Source organism: Melozone crissalis, unplaced genomic scaffold (assembly GCF_028551555.1).
Source record: "Melozone crissalis strain CALT ecotype California unplaced genomic scaffold, PUWL_Pcris_2 ptg000004l_1, whole genome shotgun sequence".
In the NCBI taxonomy this organism is placed as follows: Eukaryota; Metazoa; Chordata; class Aves; order Passeriformes; family Passerellidae; genus Melozone; species Melozone crissalis.
In genome coordinates this window covers 19,160,054-19,183,503 of record NW_026535782.1, presented here as the reverse complement: position 1 = coordinate 19,183,503, position 23,450 = coordinate 19,160,054, and the positions used below count along the sequence as shown (strand labels likewise).

At 35.5% G+C, this 23,450-nt stretch overlaps 2 protein-coding genes across 3 annotated transcripts in view; one reads left to right on the top strand and one right to left on the bottom strand.

Annotated features, from left to right (window-relative positions):
• Positions 1 to 23,450, bottom strand: part of IMMP2L (inner mitochondrial membrane peptidase subunit 2) — a 407,502-nt gene that overhangs the window by 202,228 nt on the left and 181,824 nt on the right. The gene's annotated exons all lie outside the window — the stretch shown is intronic.
• Positions 9,322 to 23,450, top strand: part of LRRN3 (leucine rich repeat neuronal 3) — a 32,237-nt gene continuing 18,108 nt past the window's right edge. The window contains exon 1 of the mRNA XM_054276069.1: positions 9,322 to 9,679. The gene's annotated coding sequence lies outside the window, so the exon portion shown is untranslated. The remainder of the gene's footprint in view (positions 9,680 to 23,450) is intronic.

Here is a 23,450-nt window from a genome sequence, read left to right as displayed (position 1 = left end):
CTGTAGTGCCACTGAACCGTTTTCATGCAGAGACAGCTAACCCACTACTATATAATTGCAAGTAAATGCAAAATACTAAATTCATATTTTCTTTATTTATTCTTACCTGAGTAAATACTGAGAAAAGCTGTTTTAACACTGAAAAATGAGTATTCCCACCAGTTGAGGAGTCAGAAATTCCCATTTTCACAAAAATCAAAATTATCAAAAAAAGTTTAGAACACACAGGTAAGGACTGGATTTATATAGAAATCTGATAAGTAGGCTTATTCTTTTATAAGCAAAAAAGGACTGGAAAGATCTTCTGAAAACGTTAAATTTAGCTGCTTCTTCTGTAGGCACGAAGTCAGCTATTTGTAAACATACCTCTTTTATAACTATGCCAATCAGTATCTCTGAAGAGGGTTTGGGTTTTTTTCTTTTGCTAGTGATTTATTTCGTGGTTGGTTTGGATTGCTCTTGCTTTGATTTTCTACCCAAACTATTTCCACTGGAAATTTATCCCAGGATGTGATGACTCACAGGGGAAAAAAAAAAAAAAAAAAGACTTAAATTTAATCACAGTCACACACAAATTTTGTTCTTTTTGCTACCTTTTCCTCATTATGTACCAGCAGGATGTATTTATCAGCAGGAATCTTATTTTCCCCTGACTCTCCTACGCTACACAAGACAAGGTTTTATAAACCCCTCTGTAATGTGGGCTCTGCTGTCACCTGAATAGTATTTAATTGCATGTGCTCCACTTTGAGTTCATATGATTTTCAAGCACAAAAAAATCATAACTGAATTAATTATTCTAAGTGAAGTGGCCACTTACTTACTGCTCCTGGAACAATTCTGATGCACAATCCTGGTGCATCCTCAGACATATTTGCTTCTTTTCACAGCTGTGCTCAGAGCTGTGAGCTCTTACCTCTTGGTCAACCAGTAATACAGAGACATGTTCTCCCTCTCAGTTATTTCTAATATGCTCACAATTTAAACCAGAATTCCATTTTATTGGTTCCAATTGACCTTCCATCATCAACTACTTAGAGTGTAATCCCATTTCTATTATTAAAGTCCAAGCAGTCTTTCTGAATTATACTCCTATGTCCCTCTGAGCTGCTTATTGTGGGAAAACCACCCTCCTTCTCCCATTCAACCTGTCCTTTGCCTTCTTGTCCCATGATGTCATCAAAATATTTACTTGGCAATAAGTTATATGATCTACTGCATTTTATATGACACTTTTACAAAATTACCAAATAGTTAAATTTTACCAAAATTTTAGCTCCTCTTCTGTGGTAATTAGAATTTCCAATTAAATTATTAACTCTTAATTATTTCTCAGTATCAAATGGTCCCACTCCACACCAGGTAATAGTCTTTTAAGAAAGGAGATGTTAACTTTCTCTGAAAGTACCTATCCCTGTTATTTTATTTTAATTTTTTTTTATTTCGTCTCTTTTATGATAATACTGATGAGAGTTACAAGCTGAATGCACTCCCTTGGAAACACACCAGTTACACCATAAAGGAAATTATCAGTATTACCAAACACTGAAGATTTTATTTCTTGCTGCAGACATATACTAAAGGATAATGAATAGCAATGCTTTTAGTGTTCCTTGAGAGGTGTTGTGAATTCTTACAATTCAACAGTATAAAGTAAACATAACCTCTACAGTATTGAAATAACACAAATATTCTGAAATATTAAAAATTGATATTTCTTAGCCAAGGCAAATGAGTCCTTATATCTCTATGTAATCTAATTTATTTTGCTTCACCCAAAAGTATTCACCTAAGTCAAGACAAGGACTTGTCAGCTTTACCACAGCTGTCATTTTCCCATGCTTTTAACAGTCAATGAGTTACTGCAAAAAATCTATAGGCTGATTATTAATTGTGCACACAAACACACACATAAATCCCTTTGAGGCATATTAGCTTTAAAAGTAAACTTTTGTCACCCAAAGTGGCTCATGAAATATGCAACATATATTACAAATAATTATTCATCAGACATATCAGATAGTAATAACTGATGACTTAAATTCCTTAATTTCAAAATATGGCATTAAAACACACACAAAACATAGGGGAAATTAATTTTCTACAGCAGGAGTTTTGTTGTCACATGACCCTACAGAGCCAGGGCTTTGCAGCCCTTGAAAATGGGAATTTCCATCTTGGTCTTCAATTTTCTATCCCGTTTCACAAAAAAATTATATGATAAACTAATGATTATATGATAACTATATGATAAACTAACCCATATAGCAGAGCATGATGAATAAGAACATTTATTAGCCAGAAACTTGACTTCGCTACAGATCTCTGGTAATCTTCTGGATTTCTACATTTCTCTGACACTTTGAACTTATTTGTGAACAATTCTCAACTTTGAGGATACTTTAAATCAGTTACAAGTCATTTAAATACTTACACTTTAAACATATCAAGCCAGATTCATCTGGCTGTACTAAGACAACATTTTTGATTCTGAGCATATCAACTGAGCATACATAATTGGTGATAGGGGGTAATTAATTCAATTGTTGGTTAAGTGTTTGGTCAGCACAGAATATATGTGCTATTCATGTAGGGAAAATGTGCTGACCCAACTCTAACATATGTATAAATATGGTTTGGTGTGTATTTGCAGTCAGGTCATGCATTTCATCAAGAATTTTGCCAAAACAGACTCATTTTGCAAGCAAAGGTTTGATCAGCTGTTGAATGCAGAGCTATCCTTGCAGCCTTTTTTTATCCAAAACCATGCATAGGAATTTCTTTCTACTTTGATCTCACACCATGTTTTGTTTTAGGAATTGAAAATCAGGACTCATATTTGTGGCTACTGAAATGGTGCACCGGATTTTTCAACTGTCCTTACAATAGAGGCATACAAAGAACAGGAGTAATAAGATCTGCTTTCCCTGCCTAATTAATATTTTCATGTTGCTTTTTGTAGGATCAAAATAATCAAAATGCATACATATATAGACAGATTTCTCAGATATAGATATCTACACTTTCATAAGCATACATAGATATATACACTTTCATAAGCATGTAATACAATATGCTATATTCCCTAAAGATGGAGTGGTTTTATGCCTCTTTTGTTTCCTTTACTTCTTTCTCAGTGCTACAATGCAATCCTGTGTCTGAGCACCAGACTTCAAATGAGAGATCTATTCAAAACATGCACAGACAAAATAAGTGGTCTCCTTAGTAATGGAAACTATGTGAAAGCCTCTGAAACAACTCCTCCTCCAGAGTAAGTCATGGTGTACATGATCCTTTCTACCCCCAGCTTATTGATTTAAAGATAGCGTTACATTTAAATAAAAATATTTAATGTGTACAGTATTTGGAAGTGAAACTAGAGATGAGAGGGAAAACATTTACTGCATTCCTAGTTACACTGTTTGGGTTTTAATCAGTATGGATGTTCTATGTTACAGTGACCTTTTAATTAATTTTCTAGATCTGTAAGTTGAAAAAAATGAAATTGTATAACTAAGGGCTTCACTTAGGTACTCATTACACTTCCATAGTTTAGTGTACTTTATTCAAATTAACATTAGGTAACCATATTTTGAGCGCACATTGCACTTACTCGTGCTCTTTCTTGTCATCACCACAACAAATTCATGCTGTTGATGGCATGGGAAAATAACTGATACCTCTCTCAGTCTCAGAGTAAAAGTAACTAAAAGCAAAATGACATTCTAGTTCTAATATTCAGCTTAGTGACTCTAAAGTTTTCTAAGTCACCAATACAGCTCTTGTGCAAATAGTTATGAAAAGTAGATAATTTAGAATTTCTATTGTTATCCACCCATTTTAATATTAAACCACAATAAAATGTAACAAGAATAGTTTTTTTAGTTTCATCAAAAAAGTTTAAAAATTCAAGTCTGAAGATCTGCCCTTGCAAAACACACACTATATATCACATATATTGCCACAAATGTGGCACTATCAGGGAAGATGGCTAAATTTAAAATAATTTTTTTACTGGGAGAAGGAGGTTCCCTTTCACTGATCACATACTATTTGCCACATCACAGTGTCAACAGAAAAAGTACAAACCTGTTTCAGACAAAATACCAGTTAATGTTCCATAGAAAGGAAAAAAGATATGAGCAAAGAAAAGGAAAATGGTTTCCCTGTAAGGAGAGAAATTTCCATACCTATCACCATCCAATTACAACAAATTGACAGCAGGATGGAAATTCTAGGCCTTACATTCAAATCATTATTGCCACTATTTTCTTCCTCAGCCTTAGATCCAGATTAGCTCCAAGAGCTACGACACTGACTGCTATATTCCGTGTACATTCTGACTCCCACAAACAAGGATCACAAACAAGCAGATCCTTCAGAAATCTACAAGGGTATCTCAGTCCTAAAGATCCACCACAGAGAAGATCTCAGTAAGTTATATCCAATTAACAAAGGCTACAAAACCTGAGATGTCACCACAAGACAAACTTTGTGAGATGAAATCAATTTTTAAACATTTACACTGAGCTTGAAAATTGCTTTACAGATATTTCATCAGCCTTATCCAGCTGCATATAAAGATTCTCTAGCTGCTTTTTACTACTGTGTCTTCATTAAGAATCCCATGTGACGCAGCAAGGTTGTGGTTGCTATGCGTGACTCACTTCCAGCCTTCTGCTGATACTGGTATGCCAGGGATTCTCGCCTATTAGAATGGGGTCAAGGATGAAAATTAGAACTCAGATATGCCCCTGTGCTGGACCCAGTAGGGATAAAACTTGTTAAGATTTTTCAGACCTGAAGCCACTCCTGCAGAAGACTGACTATGGCTCTGGGATCTATAATGAGGAAAGAGACTATAGCTTTTGCCTGGGATCTCATAGTTTTTGTTTCATAGCAAATAGTTTCTACATAAATAGGCAAGTTTTCCGGAATAGGAAATATCTCCTTGATCACCAAGATCAACTCCTCACCCCTGCTTTCAGTCAACCCCATCACACATGACTGAATTTGCCTGTAGTATAAGGTTCTTTACTGAGTTCCAGATTTTGCCAAGTCATATTGCACCTACTACCTACATAGCATTTAAAGAAGTAACTGGGGCTTTGTGCATAAGTGAATTTTTCCTTGTGTGAAATTCTTTACAGATTTGTTTCCATCCACTTTTGCTCTATAGTATCAACACTAACTCTCAGATCTGATAAAAGAAATTTCATAGCACGTTAAGTAATCTGATACAGCATTTTTCATTACGAAGTGAAACTCTAGAAATTTGAATTCATTGTTGGCAACAAGCCTTTCATCTCCAAAAAGACAAAGAACAAGAGCCAGAAATGTTTCTTCTGTTTATCACTGAAAAAAAAAAAAGATTCAATTTTGGAAAGATACATATTAATAAAAATTAGTCTTTATGGCAGCATAATCCCTTTAGGGAAACATCAATAGTCTTGCCATGACAATGCAAGGTTGTCAAATGCACATGACAATGTCAGATTGATAACATTGCACTGAAAATGCTGGCAGAACAGGGTTACATGAAGGGGTGGTCTTCCAGGCAAATCATACAATGACAACCAGCTATAAATTGTAAGTCAATTAATAAATTAACAGATGATGCCACAACACAGATTTCTTTGAAACTGACCTTCACTCAGAAAAAAATACTCCACAACCCACACGGAAGATATAAAAAGGTGTGCTTTGCAGAACTGGTGAGAATTAATCTGTCAAACAAAACCCCACCAGCTCACGTCTTTTTTATTCAATGGGCTACAAGAAGAAAGTGAGAAAAGCCACAACTGAGCCTCTTCCTTGTAGTCATGATGCCTCAGAAACCAGGATAGGAGCACATGTAGTCATAAGTGATAAAGCTGTTCCAAAAGTGTTGTCTCTTTTACACATGGCCATAATCTGTATGAATACATGCTTGAAAAATTATTTCCAATTTCCAATAAAGTGTGTCATCTTAGATTTTAAATCAAATAGTTGTGGTATTTTTACTGTAACTGCACAGTATTTATTACAGTTTTTAACTACACTTGCTGCATTCTAAACAGAGCTGTGTTCTCACAGACTGAAAACACTAGAAATGGTCATGGGTAATCCTGAACCAGAAAAAAAGGATATGGAAGTCCAAGGATGCTCTGCCTTTCTACATAATGAAAAAGGGGGGAAAGTTTTGAAATAATTTTCCAATTTTGAAAAAAAATGCAGACACAGAATCATTGTATTTAAATAACGAAGGGATTTATGGATTGTGTTTATTGTCCATTAAAAACAAATAATTACTTAGTTTATTTAACGTTAACTCAGTAATCAGATAAAATGTATGCTAAATAAATTGCTGGAGTTAGTCTGCATTAATTTCATTGTCTCTCTATCAGTCTGAGAGAATTTTTCCTATCCTGTTACCTATTAAGCTATATATATGATTTTCATAAAATTGATTACATTGCTATTTTAAAACCATCAAGCATCACAGTGAAATTAGCAGAAAAATAACTTAATGAACTTTAATAATCATAATTGTTTTGGTTATAAAAGATACTTTTCTCCTGCAGATAGTTTTAAAAAATATTCTTTAGCATTACCTAAATAATAAAATTCAATTACTTCACTTTTTTTACAAAACAGAATTTTAGTATGATTTAATAACATTTTAACTAATATGTAAATGTATGCCTATCAAGGAAGTACTTTAATTGCATATATAGTCTATCATAAGAACTCACTTTCTTTATGCAAGTATACTTTAGTTGATTTAATTATCTAGCCCTCTAATTACACAGTCCATACCAATCAACCAAAATGAAGCACTTCTCTAATCTTAATTTCACATGTCAAATCACTGAATATGTTTTTGCATGATTCTCATGTTAATTAGAAAGCCAAATTTTGAATGAATGACAGCGAGTTCATGAAGAGGCTAGGGGCAAAACCCAGGAATGATTTCACATAGTGAAGATTTCACATTCACATAATGCTAGTCCCTATCTATTTACCTTCCTCCAGATCATCTGTTTCTCCACTGGATGAGATATGAAATCTAGCAGGTTTTAGTCATCTTTAAAGGAACATTTTCAACTTCGTCCAAACTTTTTGAAATATTCTTGTCTCTTACTGCCCCCACAATCCCACCCCTCTAGCACAGGTTAGTATCTTTTGCGGGGGCAAGGGAGGAGAGGGCTGAGATCAGGAAGGATTGCCATTTTTTTTGTGGGAGCTACCATGGCAAGAGGTCTTACTCTTCTGGCTTTGGGTTGTGCTTACTTAAAACATCCTGAGCATTATCCCATCCAACACAGGACATTATGCTGTGCAGCAGGGAAAGCTTAAAGGCTGACTTGGAAGTTTAAAATGGGTTGAATCTGTGGCTCATGGTGGTGAACATCACATAGATCAGAGGCTCCAAGAGCCACCTCGTGGGGGCAAAGGAAAAACAAGGTTTCACCAGTGAGCCCTGAGGCTACAGAAAAATGATGTGACATCTTTCTGATCTTAATTTTCCCTGACCCAAACTCAGGCAAGAAGACCTGAAAGGTAACCAAAGATAGGTTTGCCCCAACTTTATCGTTATAACGCTTTAGCTAACATTAGAAAAAAATTGAATATCCATAACAAAGAATGAGAGAAAATAAAAAGACCACTTGGTCTTTCCCTGGCCTAGAGTATCTCACCTATTTTCAGCTAATCAGTCACATAAATGCTATTATTTCATCTATGAAACAGTCTCACTCAGTTGGATGAGTGAAAAATGAACAGCACACATCTTTGAAAAAATTTAAATCTTTGTTCACTGTAGCTAGCTTAAGTGCAGCATTCAAAAATTTGAGGCAGAAGGAAAAGACTGCTTTAACATAGCCACAGTGTAAGTGAGGCTAACAGGAGCAGATTTGTAAAATTTGCCCTAACCAATTGTAACAACCTGAAATTTATTCAGAATGGTGGCATTCATTTAATTCAATTTTCATAATAAGTGATTTTGTGAAGAATAAAATTATTTTCTTACTAAATAAAAACAAAAATAATGCAGTCCAAGATCTGATCCAAAGTGAATTGAGATGAGACTCAGTATATATAAAATAGCAACCATTTTATCGTAAAATTCTGGTGCTATTGCTGTAGCAAAAAGTACGCTAATTCACACCATTCTTTCTAATCTTCAGAAAATATTCATACTGTTATTAGACAAGATTGTGAGCCTTTCTTCAAAGCAGATGAGTGTGAAATGAGAACTACATCTCACTTCAGTCCACTAGAGGGTGGCCTGACTTGCTCAGGGCTGTGGGACTGAATTCACGCAAGAGATCCAACATTTTGTTCTTTTTGACCTGTTGCTAACCAATTCTTTGTGCTTAATTATTAATCATATTATATTATAAAGTAATTTCTTCCATATAAACAGTATATATGATAAAAAACCTTTTCCTAACAACATCTATCTCATTTATTGTTCTCTGTATTTAGCAGAAAGGGTGATGATAATCAGAAATTATTCTACAGTTTTAAAAAACCTTCATAGTTTGTATGCCCTTTGGCCATAGAAAGAGAATAAACAGGGGAAAAATAAATCATTCACCAAAAAGGATAGCATAAAGGGAGAAAGAAGAAAGAAAGGAAAAATCTGGGCATCCTATTGTTTATATAATTGGATGGCCACAAGACAGACTCAAGCAGAGAGAGATTGAGAAAAACTGACTTCTTGTTTAACCAACCCCTTTCAGAGTTCATTTAGAAATTTTATTTCTCAGGAAGATGTATTATTGCTCTTACCTTCTACTGATAAGCACAGATAGTAAAATGTAATATTTGATAAAATTTGGAAGAGGAAGAATATGCAAAATCTTTTCAAATCTTAAGCTTAAAAAAATAAAAAATAAAAAAATAAAAAAAAAAAAAGCACCAAAACTGGGGGCAAGGCACAGCACATTTTTCTTGAATGGTTTCATCACACAGTATCCTCTGAACTACAGCAGCCTTTGCAGAACTTCAGTGATCTCTAATAAGTTGTTCTGAGAACAGATATCATCCCTTAAAGGGAAAAAAGATTAAATAAAAGAGGGGGTGGGGGTAGAAACCGCGGCCCTCCCAGCGCGTTGTGCCCAGACGGGCAGCATGCCCCGCCGCTCCCGGCGGAGCCTGGGCGCGCTCACGGCCGCGCGGGCTCCGTGCCCGAGCAGCAGCGCGGTCACGGCCCGGGCACCTCCCGCGGGCACGCCGCGCACTGCGCGCTCTCCCCGCCGAGCCGCGGCCCCGCTGGCAATGACCGCCCCACAGCAGCGCCGTGCAGCGACAGCCCAGCGCCGCGGCCGGGCGCCGCTAACCGCCATGGAAACAAGGAGAAACAGGAGCAGCTAGCGAGCTGCTCTCTCCCCCGCCTTCCTCTCTCCGCTGGATTGCGAGCCTCAGACAGCCAGGCAGCAACAGCGCCTGGCAAACGCAAGGGATCTCAGCTGGCAGCACCGAGAGTCTCTCATGCTGCAGGATATCAATAGATACATCTCTGTATTATAGACTGTTAGACACACGCATGCACACCGACTCGCACCCACACGTACGTGTGTGCTCGCCTATACAGACTCTGGCTTCAATACAAGTATGTCGCTACCTGAACTAAGGATTCAAAATTACTGAGATGCAAGAACTCCTCCAGCTCTGAAACTACTCTTATTATAGGGTAAGTTCCTCTTTATTTTCAATTTTATCCTGACTTTTATCTAACTTCTAGACTCTTTACCCTTTCTTCTTTTTGTAAAGTTATTTTTTGTGTGTATTTTCATGTATTACTTCCTGAACAGAAATGCAAACGCAATATGCTTTTTATGCCAGAGATAATCTAAACATGCTTGCAATAGCATTAGATCTGTGCATTTTTTTAGCTTGAAAGAACATCAAAGGATAAAAAAATATAAAAGAAGAATGTTTCCACTGATGTTTCAGAGGCAATATTAAATTAAACACTTGTTCTGTGCTTTGAAACCAATAAAACAAAATACAGGACAGCTTCCTTTCCTCTCTCCAGTGCTAGGATTAAGGGAAATGCTTTTTATGTCAAGACCTAAAAACCACTGAGCAATGAGGCTGAATGAGCATATCACAAACAGTTATTGAATTTCTGCCAGGCTACATCTTAAGGATTGTGGCAAATGACTTCGCTTAAAAACATCCCCTTTCCAGTCAGAAGGGACACTGTGAATGTCTGATTACCGATGCAGCTGGAACTGACGTTAGGTAAAAAGGATCACATTAAGCAGAGGAGTTCTAATCTTCTTTGGTAATTAACAGGATCTCAGCAGGATGTCTCTATTTACATGGAAGGAGAGTGTTTAAATCCATCACTATAAAAGCTTTGCCTGTTTTAGGATAGCAAGGCTCAGAACTGTTTGCCTTTGCTTTCCATGTCTTTGTTTTCACATGTCTAGCTGGAGTTTTTGCCCAGCACTGCTGATGAGAAAGAGAACCCAACACAGGGGGAAGGAGAAGGCAGCAAATGCAGGGAGCTAGAAAAATATCAGTGATTTTCTATATAACCAATCTAATCAACTTAAAATTCCAGGCTAGCACTACAGTTGCCTAATGTGCTTGTGCTTATGCATGTGTCTGTCATTTCTTCCATGCAGTATCAGAGTACCTCAGTATCCTTTAGATGAAAACACATTTGGTAAAGTGCATCAGCATGGATCTGTGATTCATGCATCAGTGAAAGACAGAGATAGATTTTACTTTAAACCATGAAAGAGACAGGTTAGCCCTCTAATGTATGCTTCAAAGTGAAAAAAATGCCATCTGCATCTTCCTGTATGCTTTTGTTTGCTTTTTAGAGTACTACATCTGTATTAAAAACATCTCAGTATTTTGATTATTTCTCCTACCCCTTTTTCTCCCTTCAGCCCCCTCACCCCTGTGAACTCTGGAGAACATCATAAAGATTCTGTTCCTTTGCACCAATGTAATTATTTGTTTGTAATTTTAGAACTACTGTGTTTTGAGAATCAAACTGTGAAAGAACCATCAACAGATAGCCACTGGCTTTAAGACTGTCACCTTTCCAAAAATGTCAGGAAATGGGTAGCTTAACAATACGTATGGTAAGAAGTCAATTAATTCAGGTGACCTTTGTAAATGGTGACAATAAAGCAGCTCTGACAATATGCCACGGCGTTCGACATTCCCTCTGGAAAATGAATGAGCTTAAGAAGAGGTTTTCTTTTCAGAGTACAAAATGAAAGGTACTGAAGCATTAGCTCCAGCTATTGGCAAGCTTGCTTCCTCTATTTTAGGTGGTCTGTGAAACCTGTTTAAAGCAAGCTGACTTATTTTATTACATGAAACACAATCTCTGGTCTAATTAATTAAATATCCTGTTTTCATTCACACTGCATGTGCACAACAAGCATTTCCAGGTGTCGGTTTGGATTTTTACAAAATGTGCTATAAAATAAGTAGAGAAAACCTGATTCTGATCTCTTCATGCTATCTGCAAAGGACTACTCAGGAAACTTTTTCTACATGCCTCACTATCTTCTCAGCTATTGTGAATGTTTATCCTCATTCATTTTTAATGTAGAAAATAAGTAAATATGAGTAACTTTACAGAAATGCATCTTGGGTTTTGCCACATATACTCTAATGTGCTACTTCAAAATATAATACAGATATGCCAAAGAGCTTCAGAAAAATGTGGTCATTTCAATCATACATGTACAGAAAACGTGCTGTAGATGAAGCTTCTCTACGCAGCTCAGACATTCTTAACCAGCAAAGCAGGCAAAATGTGTGGTGACTGTATTTTGGTTAATACTCCCTCCAAGCTCCTGCAATAATGTTGTAGTGTCAGCCAACGACTGGCTGATGTTGTTATGGTAACCCCAAAGTCTCATCTTTTAGGGTGGCAGCTCTGAGCATGACATCAGAGCATGCCTGCTTGGAGTACCCTGAAGTGGGTGAGTACTTCATTTTGGCACCTGAATTAGACCAGATCAACTCAGCAACATTGCTAGCCGGAATGCAGATCCAAAAATATAATGTACAATCTTTTTTATATGATCAAGACTGAGCAGCTTATGAAAATATTCGCATCCTGCTTTTCACTTGTAATCACTTGTCCTTTGTCACCAGAAAACAAAACTAAGTATTTGCAAGAGAGAGCAAACCATTTAGGAGTGTTGGAGCCACTTTCTTTGACTCTCACCTATAACCTTTATTGTACTAACAATCAAAAGCTAGCCAAAAGCTTTGCTGCTTGCTGACAATCACTCTTAATTAAAGTTAGACTGGTATTTAATAGGCAAGTTTTAGAGTATTAATAGAAGAAGACAAGCAGTAGAAAACAAAAAGACTTTTTCAAGACCAGCTCTGTCTTCAATTGACAGAAAAGTCACCACAAAGAGAAGAAGTATACCTTTTTGAACTATATATAGATAGTTTTAGTGTTTCATGGTACATGACTGTTTTAGTCCTTTCTTCAGATAGTACCATTAAAAGCTGAAGGAAGACAAAACTCTTGAGGGAGACATTGTCAGAAACTACCTTAACATACTCTTCTATGTCAAATTCCACAAACTCAGCTTCATATCAAGAAGCAAAAACTGACAATGAAAAACCAATTTCACATTGGTTTTCACATGTAGCACTCAAGGAACTATTTTCTGAAGACAATTTCACATGTAGCACTCCAGGAACTATTTTTTGAAGACAAAGGAACGGAGGGTTCCTAAAATTTTTCTGAAGATCAAAAACATCAGATAGTTTCTAATTATTTTTTAACAGAATATGACTTCTACAAGCCTTCATACTACTTTAAAAGAATACTAATTCTCATTCTAACAACACAACAAGCAATTAAAGTCCTTTGCTTCACTGGAAGAAAATGCCAGTAGAATTTGAGAAGAAACAGTAGTGACAGATGTCATTAGAAAGGTCATTAAACATATTAGTATTAAGAGAAAAATCAATGCTTCTCATTAAAACTGTAATGTAACTGTAAAAAGGAATTACTGTGCCTTTTACTTATTCAACTGACCAGTCCACAAACTATTAAAAGCCATTATTGGGAAATGGTGCAGTTCATAAAGAACTTATTTAAATCAACAGTATGACCTTCAGTGTTATACAAAAAATCTATAAATGATTTCATCAATTTTTCCTCAGTAATGTCATATCCTCAACTGAACTGAATTGAAAAATGTTTATTAGCACAGCACATGGAGCTATATTCATCTGCACCAGAGAAAGATCCAATATGGATGTCAATAAGATTATTTTACATTGGGTTCTTCATGGAGTAGCTCAATATGGCACCATGTGAAAAAGAGTATTTTCATGAGGGCCAAGTACAAACTCCATTCACAATTTTCCTTGATCCAATTCTCTGCCAACAGGATTTCATATTCTTTATGCATGAAACATCAATGCTACAGACATGCTCTCACCCCTAGCATTTACCAAACTGCTTACTTTTCTTCAAAGCAAAAACAAATGCAGACATGAAAACAAAGGGGAAGTTTCATTTTATAAACACAAATTTATACAGCATATCCTCAAGATCATTATCCTTCATTTTGAAATACTTCTTTTTCACAAAAGATTTATCTCAAGCCTCTTTCAGCTTGTCCACAAGCAGCAGTGGTCTAATTGAAAGGAAATAGGAAATAAGATCTCTGTATTCACATTATCTCTATTCAGTTGTTGTATTTCTGGAAATCATTACAATATCTGCCCCAAATTTAATGGTAGTTAACTCTACTGACCTCTGTATTAGAGTAGAAAAGAATTTTGCCTCTTTTGTGCTCCCAGCTCCCACAGTCTCAGTCAAACTGGGAAATGCTTTTTGACAACACTGGCACAAAGGAAATCATTTAGCTTTTCTCTTTCCTGAATAAGCATCTGTACTTAGAGGTAAACACTGCAAAGCAAAATAAAATGCTACAGGGAATATTTTTTCAAAATGTCTGCTGATTATTAATATTACCCCAAGAGTCTTTTAATAGACATTTCTTGTTATGCAAATAGCAACCAGTCTGCCAGGAAATACTTTAAATTCTCTATAACATTTTGCATAAAAAAGGTACAAGTCATAAGTTCAGCTGCACCAAAAATCCCTGGGCATCCAGCTACTAGTATGAAAAAAACAAGAAAAAAACTTTTTATACAATTATATGTCTAGGGATCAGACAGCTTAAGAAATTACCTATTTAATAAATTATGGAATAACAAAAAAAAAAACAAAAAACACCGGGGCTGTAATAGAACACACAATGAAGAGCAAAGTTGTGCGTTGAGACATTTTTTAAAATTGCTGTAGTCCTATGCTATTATACCATCATCCTGGATAAGAAAAGAGGACTCAAATTGTCTCCAAAAAGGCAACATGATGGTCAGAACATTACTAGCGCTCTTCTAGCGTGGTGTTGAGAGATTAAAGGAAACTGGGTTGGTTAGTTTTTTACCATGGTGCTAAAACAAGAAGTCATTCTTATTTGAAATAGAATGAGCAAAATAAGCCAGATTTGGGAGGTATTTAAATAAGTACAATTATGGGACTCATTCCCTGAATAAGGATCAATACAAATGTCTCCTACTTTACAATAGTAGCATATCTCTGCTGAAAACAGATATATATGTGTCATTATTTATATCATATTTATGTGATTTATTCAGTACCTAAAGGCCTAATAAAATTTTCCATCTTGACAGGAATAATTTTTATGTGAAGACAGAAACTTTTCTCAAAGATTTTAGCTAGTGTCACAGTAGCTATAAATAGAAAGACTCGAGAGACACATTTGTTTCTTCACCCCAAGCTCATTGCTGTTGCCAAGTTCTCTCAAGTCACTGAACTTCCTCTCCCCTCTGGAAAGCAGCTTTCTCTAGAGGTCATGTCAAGCATCAGCAGTTTTTGCAGATGACACTTAGCAGTGAGCTAATTCACCCCAGTGCAGTGCAGTGCAGTGCAGCGTTTCCACCAGAGTGCAGAATTACCTGCTGAGCTCCCCACCCCAGCTGGCTCCATGTTCCATGCCATGGAAGGAGCTGAGAGGCACGAGAGACCACACTGGGCAAGGCTCACATGGGAGCTGAGTCTTCCAGAAAAACCTGTTCTGTGCAAGAACAGCTCCAAACTCACTACATAATACTAAACTGCTCTCTTTTGTGTGCTCCATACAGAAACCAAGCAGTGCTGTAAAAATTCTTCGTCCTTCTGCACTGCAAAAGGATGTTCTGAAACAATTCAATCAATTTATGAAGTACAGTATTTTCTCTTGTCAAACTATAAACAAAAAAAAAAAACCTTTCAATATGAAAACTATAATTACAGCCAAGTAGTGCTTCATTACCACTGTAGCTTGAGGGACATTATCTGCACAACTCCTATTTTATACCATTTTATAACAAAACATAGTTACTTAGTTATCCTCCCAAATATTACACTATAAGATTATCCTAGATATTGTGTGTATTACAACATTTTGAACATATACTTCTTTTTTACACAAGATGCACCATGTTAACTTTCTGGAATGATAGCTGAGACTCTAGAGCCACTATTTCATTTCACTCTCACAATGCAGTAATTTTACTTTTTGATTTTGGCCAGTTAGTTGCTGGCAAGCCCAATACAAGGCTAAAACTCTACCGCACTCACGAGAAATTGAATAATTAACAATGATTATACCAGTTTATAGAGGTATCCTTATGAGGTGAGAGAAGACAAAATGAGGTAATTGCAAATATAATGATCTGTTAAGCTAGAAATGTTTGTCTGAATAGCGATTTCACCCAGCATGTATAATTCACATAACATATTCTTCTGAATGTTGCTTTGATATAGATTATCCAGTCATCAATATTTTGTCAGACAAACACACTTTCACTCATTTTATTTTTATTGTAAAATAAGAGGCAAAAAGGATATTCAGCATACTATTCCAGGGTTAGACTCCAAATTCTAAGCTCCAGAAAAAAAGGAAAAGTACCCTGTCCTCCAACAGCAGCAGCCAAACTGCTGAGCTCTTTCCTGGGCAGAAAGAAGTGCCAATCTGAGGAACTGCCCAGAAATATTTCTGCATTTCTCACTTCCTCCCAAGGATAATATGCATGTTTGAACATGCATTTTACAAACCCCACACTCCCTCTGATAGGAAGCAATCACCTTGGATATTAGTGCATAGAGTCATTTTAATGAGGCTACTCAAGGCAGTGCAGATGCAAGTGCCTTCATTAGGCATTTAAATACTGCCTTCAGCAGGTATCATTTAACAGTAAAGCGTAACTAGAATAGATAACTGAAATTATATACAATTTCAAAGATTTAAATGCTATAATCTTAAATTACCTATAAATTGTCAAAATTGTTAAGTACATTTAGGATCTTTGGTCATTTCAGTTCAATTAAAGTATATAGAGTCACATATCTGGAATTTGCATATTGGAGGTCCTGGTCTTCTGCTCCATACTGAAATACCCTTTGCTCTTTTAAGGGTTGGAAAATCCATAAATTTGCTGATTTTCAAATGTTATTCTCATTACTGCTCTGACAGCTTCTGAGGTTTACTAAAAATTCACAAAAGGAGCAAAAAAATCTCTATTTATCTTAAGTGAATGTGGATTTAGTATTTGTAATCTTTGTTTTAAATTGGGTTTATATATCAGTTCTTCAAAAAGCATCTTATGTTGGTATGCCATTATGTCAATCCTAGCAACAAGTATAGAAACCATTAAAAATTAAGAAAAAATTATAAAAAGTTTAAATAAACGCACAATAGCTATGCCTGACACAAATATGTCCTAACCAACTATAATGGTTATGTTGAGATTGTAGACTACCCATTTACAACTACTCTAATTGTAGTAAATGGATTTAATGTTACTATAAGCACATTAAAAGTTGTGGCTAAATACACTTTACTACCGTTTAATATCTCACATAGACGTCAGCCAAACTTTCAGAAAGTCTGAAAAAATTCTGTTAAAGCCATCTACTCCATCATTAATTACAATGTAGATATTTATTTTTTCAATAAAGAGTAATCAATGCTCAGGGCTGAGGAAAATGTTTAGTTCCATAAAAATTAAATTTGCATTAGCATTGCTTTGAAATAAATCTTGTTTGGCATGTCAAAGTACAATATTGAATCCACCATGATCTGTTTGCAATGGAATGGTCAAAGAACAAGATTTGCAAGAAGTAAGAAACTCCAGTTTGATTTTTACCTTCCATGAGTTTGTCTGGCATAAGAGCAGACTTTGCTTTGAGTGGGAGGATGGACTAAAGAGCTCCTGAGGTCCCTTCCACTTGACTCTGCCAAGATGACCCTCTCAGTAGAAAGGCTTTCTTCTCTGCCATCCCTGCCTTGGGTAACGATGCACAGCTCCGCTGTCATCGGAGCCTGCTCAGATGTCTTGGTGTGACTGCATCACATGAGAGCAATTTAGATGTTACTAGAGGTGAAGGGCACTGTTCAATCTGTCTCTGAGCTAGTTGTATGGAGCTGAAAATTCTGAAAAGGCAGACAGTCTGCTGGACTGCTGAAGGAAATAAAACCCCATTTGGGCATGAGGCAATATTTGCTTTGCTGTTACCTACAAGAGTAGGTAACAGCAAAGAGTACTTCAGTGAAATCCCAGCAGAACACTAAAAATGCTTTAAATGTCCTACTAGGTTGTTTAAAAAATTTAAAATAACACACTATATTTATTCAGTTAACAGAAAGCAGCTATTTTCTAGGAAGAGAGAAGCATGATTCCCTGAAACATTACCATCTTAATTTGTAATCTCTGTATTTCTGCTCAGCCAGGTGTTCAGTGTTTTCCACAGATCTGGGACTGAATACACTACAGTTTTATACACAGCTTCAAAAATACAGCTTTAGCAATCATGAATTAGAGCACTTCATATTAAGTGCTAAACTTTGGCTTTAACTTCCTAGCATGGTATTTTACCTCATGTAGTGAATTTAAACTCTTTCACTCTTTACATGGTATAAACCTGCAATGAGTTTCATGAGAAGTGGTTCTGCTGAGAAAACCTGTTAGTTTGAAGGTGTTATTTATGCTGAGTTTCCACAGTTATCGCCAATATCAAGATTACTTACTCTAATATCAAGATTATCAAGATACTCTACCAGACTAATTTAAAAACCACAAATTGCTCAATTAAATTTGCCTGAAATTTAGAGTACCCTTTTACAGATTATTAAATGGACACCATGTACATCATAATTTTGAAAAAAGCAATGTGGAAAGGACAACAAACTAGAACCACATAATAGTATTAGCTGTAACCTCATGGAAGCCATGGAGTGTAAAACAGGACAGAAATAAGCTGCAGCACTAAATTCTAGCCTTTGCTCTGATCCTATCAGTAGATAACATAAGACAGTTCTTTCTGTTCTTAGTTCTGCATGTGCATAAAATCACTGTCATGAGATTTACTTACTACTAAGTTTAAAGGGAGGGTTGGAAGGCCTTTAAAGCATTTTTCTTATATTAGAACCATCCCATGCAGACAGATTGCATTTCTATTCTTTAGGATGCTATAATTTGATAATGTTTTTAAAGAAAAATGTTTCTGAAAAAAAGTAAATTATATTGCTCATATTTATCACTGGTATTGTAGCAACTCCCTAAGTAAATATTCTAGCACTGGAATACTCTGAATTCAAAAGTATTAAGAATAAAAAAGTTTTAGAAGAAGAATTTCAACAAAATAATAGGCTATATAATCTATGTTTACCTATGACCGTTACATCTTCCAGGCAAAGTCTGCTTGTTGGCATTCACTAGGGTTAAATATTTGAATGTAACTCAAATCAAAATGTTAATGATTCATTATAAAATAATTTCTTCTTGTAACAAGGATGCATTTCTCATTATGCAGTAATTTGCAGAATTTATTAACAAACATTTTCCAAAACAAGCACAGAAAGGTTTGCTTTAAAAGGAATTCCAGTTCAGTCCTAAATAGGACTCTTGTGAGAACAAGAAAATCTTGTCTTTCTAAATGCATGCTGGCTTTTAACTAAGACTCTCATAGTCAAGATAGATGTTTAATGGAACTTGAATAATTTGAACAATTACAGGAAATCATATTTAGGTGCAAAGGACAACTTTTAAAATTCAATTTAATATCTGTTTACATGCCCTGATAATCACACACAGCAAACATGATGAGCACTTACAGCAACCACAGCTATATCTTATTGACAGTAAATCTAGACAGTTTGACAGGGCAAAAACCAGTTTAAGCTTGGCAGTTGAAAGCTTAAATGCCTTTCATAGCCATGCAAAATACGAGTGTATGGAAGATTCAAAGTAAAAGATGAAGCAGATCTAATTCATTGTTATGTAAATAGTATAGAGAAAAACCATAAAGAAGAAATTGAGATATGAGATTGTATATGATACTGCTTTCCACACTGCCAATTTACATGTGTTTTATTCTTGGACTTTTTCCGCAAAATGCAAAAAACTGGTTACCCTAGCAACTGCCACATGTTACTCAGTTTATTTCTGAGGTACAGAGCAGCCTGTAAAAGAATAATATTGTGCACTTCTATTAGGATCTCTCAGTACCACAGAGAATTCAGAACTTCATGTGCCAGCATGTCCATGTATTTTCTGAAAGTTTTAAGAAAGCATAATAAAGAAAGAGTATTGTATGTTTTTTGTAAACTCATTTTCTTTTTGGTTTTTGTGTGAATTAAAAACAAAGATTAGGAGCTGTATGTAGAAAAATGTATACTCTGTCCAACCTGATAGTTGTTTTCTGCATTCTTTTTTAGTACAGTTCTAGTAGAAAATAAGCAATGACTTCAAAAGTTCTTAAATGACTTCTAGCATATCCTCTTCCAAAGTGTAATAGGGACCTGAGCAACCTGGTATAGTGGAAGGTGTCTCTTCCCATGGTGGGAGAGGTTGGAAATAAGATGATATTTATTGTCCCTTTCAACCCAAATAATTCTATGATTCTGTAGTAATTCTATGGCAATCATTATGAAGATCTCAAATTCTCATAATCTAATTCTTACTTTAAACTAAGTTAAAACTTAGTTCAAAGTAAGAATTAAAGGATTTTGCAGTTGCTCATTCATTATATGCCCTCCTTCCCCAAAATGCTGGACTCTTTTTTACATGTCTAGGCCCTATATAATTTATGAGGAGATGTCTTGGAATGTAGTACAAAATAACCAGAATAATAAAAAAGGAGTCAACTGAAGTCAGCCATTAATGAACATATCTTAAGGAAAACTCTGTCGCTCTTTCACTTTTGAAGCCTGGAAATGAGTCTCTCTGTCCACGGGAGATCCACAGCCCCTGGTCCTAGAGACAGGCCTTTATCCAAGCAGTCTGCTCAGGAACCAAGCCACAACTCATAATTTATAGTTTATAGGTCAATGTCAAGCATTTTTTCCCATCTTCCAGTGAATTTTTTTCTGGTTTCCACCCAAAAATATTTTTTACTAGAATAGAGGAAGACACTTGGTCATATCCTCACTTCTCATTCCAAATACACAACTTTGCCCATGAAGACAGTAAAAATATTTCTAAATTTGTACTTGAAACAGAATAATCAAAAATTAAAAAGTCTTTGGATTTACATAAGCATTTGTATGTTTGAATATTCTTCCTGCTAGCTATTTTCACAAGCTCTAACCAGTAAATGTTGCTCTGCCTGTTTTACTTATCTCTGCTGACTTCTATATCATCGCATACCTGAAAAGAAGACAAAAGCTAAGGAACATCTTAGCAGAAGAAAATAAGCCCAGATACATTTTTCCTATAGTTATCAGGGATGAGGGTTTTGGCATGTAGCTAAAACTACAAATTATAGCCTTAGATTGACAAGCAAAACAAGAGCACAAGCATAACTCCTGAACAGGTTAGAAGTTTTGAACAGATCTGGCAGCATTATCTTGGATTGGAAGGGTAAAATAATAGAGGCTAATTCTGTATTTAGGCTTTGGGAAGCATTCAAACTAAAAGTGCCTCAGACATTACTGCTATGAGCATATGCTTCCTTTTGGATTCTTGTGATGTTTGGTTTAATCAAACTACAGAAACAATAGCAGGGAACATATAAACAGAGCTTTTTTGTGTTCCCTTGGGACATACTATAGAGTAAGTAATTGTAAATTAATTGGAGAAAATTTGTTTTGCATAGCATAGGAAGGCAAAACATTAATTTGGAATCATTTGCTTAATGGCAATTCTAATATGCTATGCATGTATTCAACCTTGTTTTTTATAGTGAGATGGAAAACAATTATCAAGGATGTAAATACCAATAAACTGTAATCTATACCTCTATTACAAGTAAAAGTAGAGTCAAAATACTACATAAAATTTAATTTCTACCAAGAAATATTCAGATTAGTTATTTGAGTGCATCAAATCTTCCATCAACTTATGAGAATTTACAAACACTTCATTACATTTAGGCACACTGGGTAGAGAATTGCAAAGCCACTCAACATCACAGAGGTTTCATGTTGTACAATCTATCTGCATGTAAGCATTTGAGTCACTGCTAGCTCTCCATCTGTTACTTACTTTAGGTCTTATATAAACAATACTGGCTCTAAGGACACTTTCAAGAGAAACAAATACTAAGCTATTATTGGTATAAGTCTAAAAATAATTCTCTTTATTTTTAAACAAAATCCTGCATTAGGTTTGTCTTATATTGGTCTAGGTAAATAAACCGATAAAATAAGTATATTAAATATACTTGATAAAGGGACAGAAAGAAATTTTTTTAAAGTCACTCTACAGTTTAAGTCCCAAAGCACACCTTCATGTGAAAGCACAAGCACAGAAACTAATAAAAGAAAAATATGTCAAAAAACATAGTATTTTGCAATTTATTTGCCTTAATAAGTAAGTCACCTTAATTTGAGACTCAGTGAATGTGAGATTCAATAACTGCCATTCTTGCTCTGATTAAATGTCAGGGCCACAGGCCTGTTGTTTCAAGACAAGACAGCAACAATTTTGTGTCTATAATGAACCCTCCTGATGATTTGTCCATGCAATACTTTTCTTATCAATGAAACATCACAGAGTACGTGCTGTATTATGATATGCTTTGGTTTAAGAGGAATTCATTTTTATTTTTAACACCAGAAACAAACTGATGCAAATTTGACCTGGTTGTTGACTAGATCTCTGACAGAAGGCAGAGAGGAAAGAGCAGTCAGAAATCTTATTGTATATATAGAAAAGAGTGGCTCGTGATGATTTTTGCTTTCCATACCATTAATGAGGTTTGAGACCTCCTTTTTGAAGTTCCTGTCCTCAAATCCACCATTTCCACAGCCAGAGGCATTGTAGGTCAATGTGGTTATCTCAAAAAGATAAGGTTTTTGTGACTGTACAAGCCTAAGCCCCAGAGGCACTCTATGTCCATGTGGTTATCTTAGAAAATGAAGCTCATCACCACACAATTCTACAATCTCTGCCTAACCAGACACAATTGAGCCCTCAGGAATTAATGGAGTTTCCTAAGTGGCATAAAAAGCATCTCTCAGCAGAAAGAAAACACTGCACTGGATAATTCTGTTCAAATTCCTTGCATCTAAGAATACAGTAAATAGTTTACAAGTAGTTCTAGAAGTACTGGTATATTTAGAACTTATGTCTATTACATAGAAATAAAAAGTCTACAAAATTGCTAAGCATTTTTGCAAAAGTTACACTGCATTCAGAATCCAGACATTCTGAATCATATTTGCTTTTTTTCTGCTTTTCAAGTTTGTTTGCAGGAATAAATCTGTGTTCACACAAAAAGCTGTGCAAAATGAATTCTGAGTCTATTACTCGAAATTGTTCAGCTGTAAAGCATATTCTGGCTTGGATTCAACAAAGTTCATAAGCAACAGTTGATGAAAAGTGAGTCATTTGCTTTTAAAGCACCTCTAACATAAAGTATTACACAGAGGTAACAGTAAACTCAGCACATCAAATAACAAATATGAATTATTGTATATTTTTCAGACTGGTTACATGGAAAAAAGAAAAAGCGTTAAAAAAACATACAGTTAACTACTGTAACCAAGAAGTGGTAAATAGAATCTAGCACACATGACAGCACAATGCAGAAAGTAGGAAACATCAATAACCCAAAGAGACATGGAGCTTGGCTTAGAATTTGAGACTTTTCAGATTATGTGTGGCAAACACTGAGCTCTCGTAACAGGTTGATGGCATTGTGAATGCTGGTTTCATTCATCTCTTTTAGGCCTAAAGGATCGAGAAGTCTAATTCTTACCTCATGGGTCCCCAAACAGCCATTAGGAAGAGAGCCTAAGTCTGAGTGGAAAAAAAGCCCTCAAAGGACAAAGCAACAAATGTTTAAATTTTTTTCTTTTTATGAGAAGTGCTGGAAATCACTGCATGGAGTAGAATTAGAATTAACTTCAATTTGGTTTAACTTCCAACTCCGTTAACTT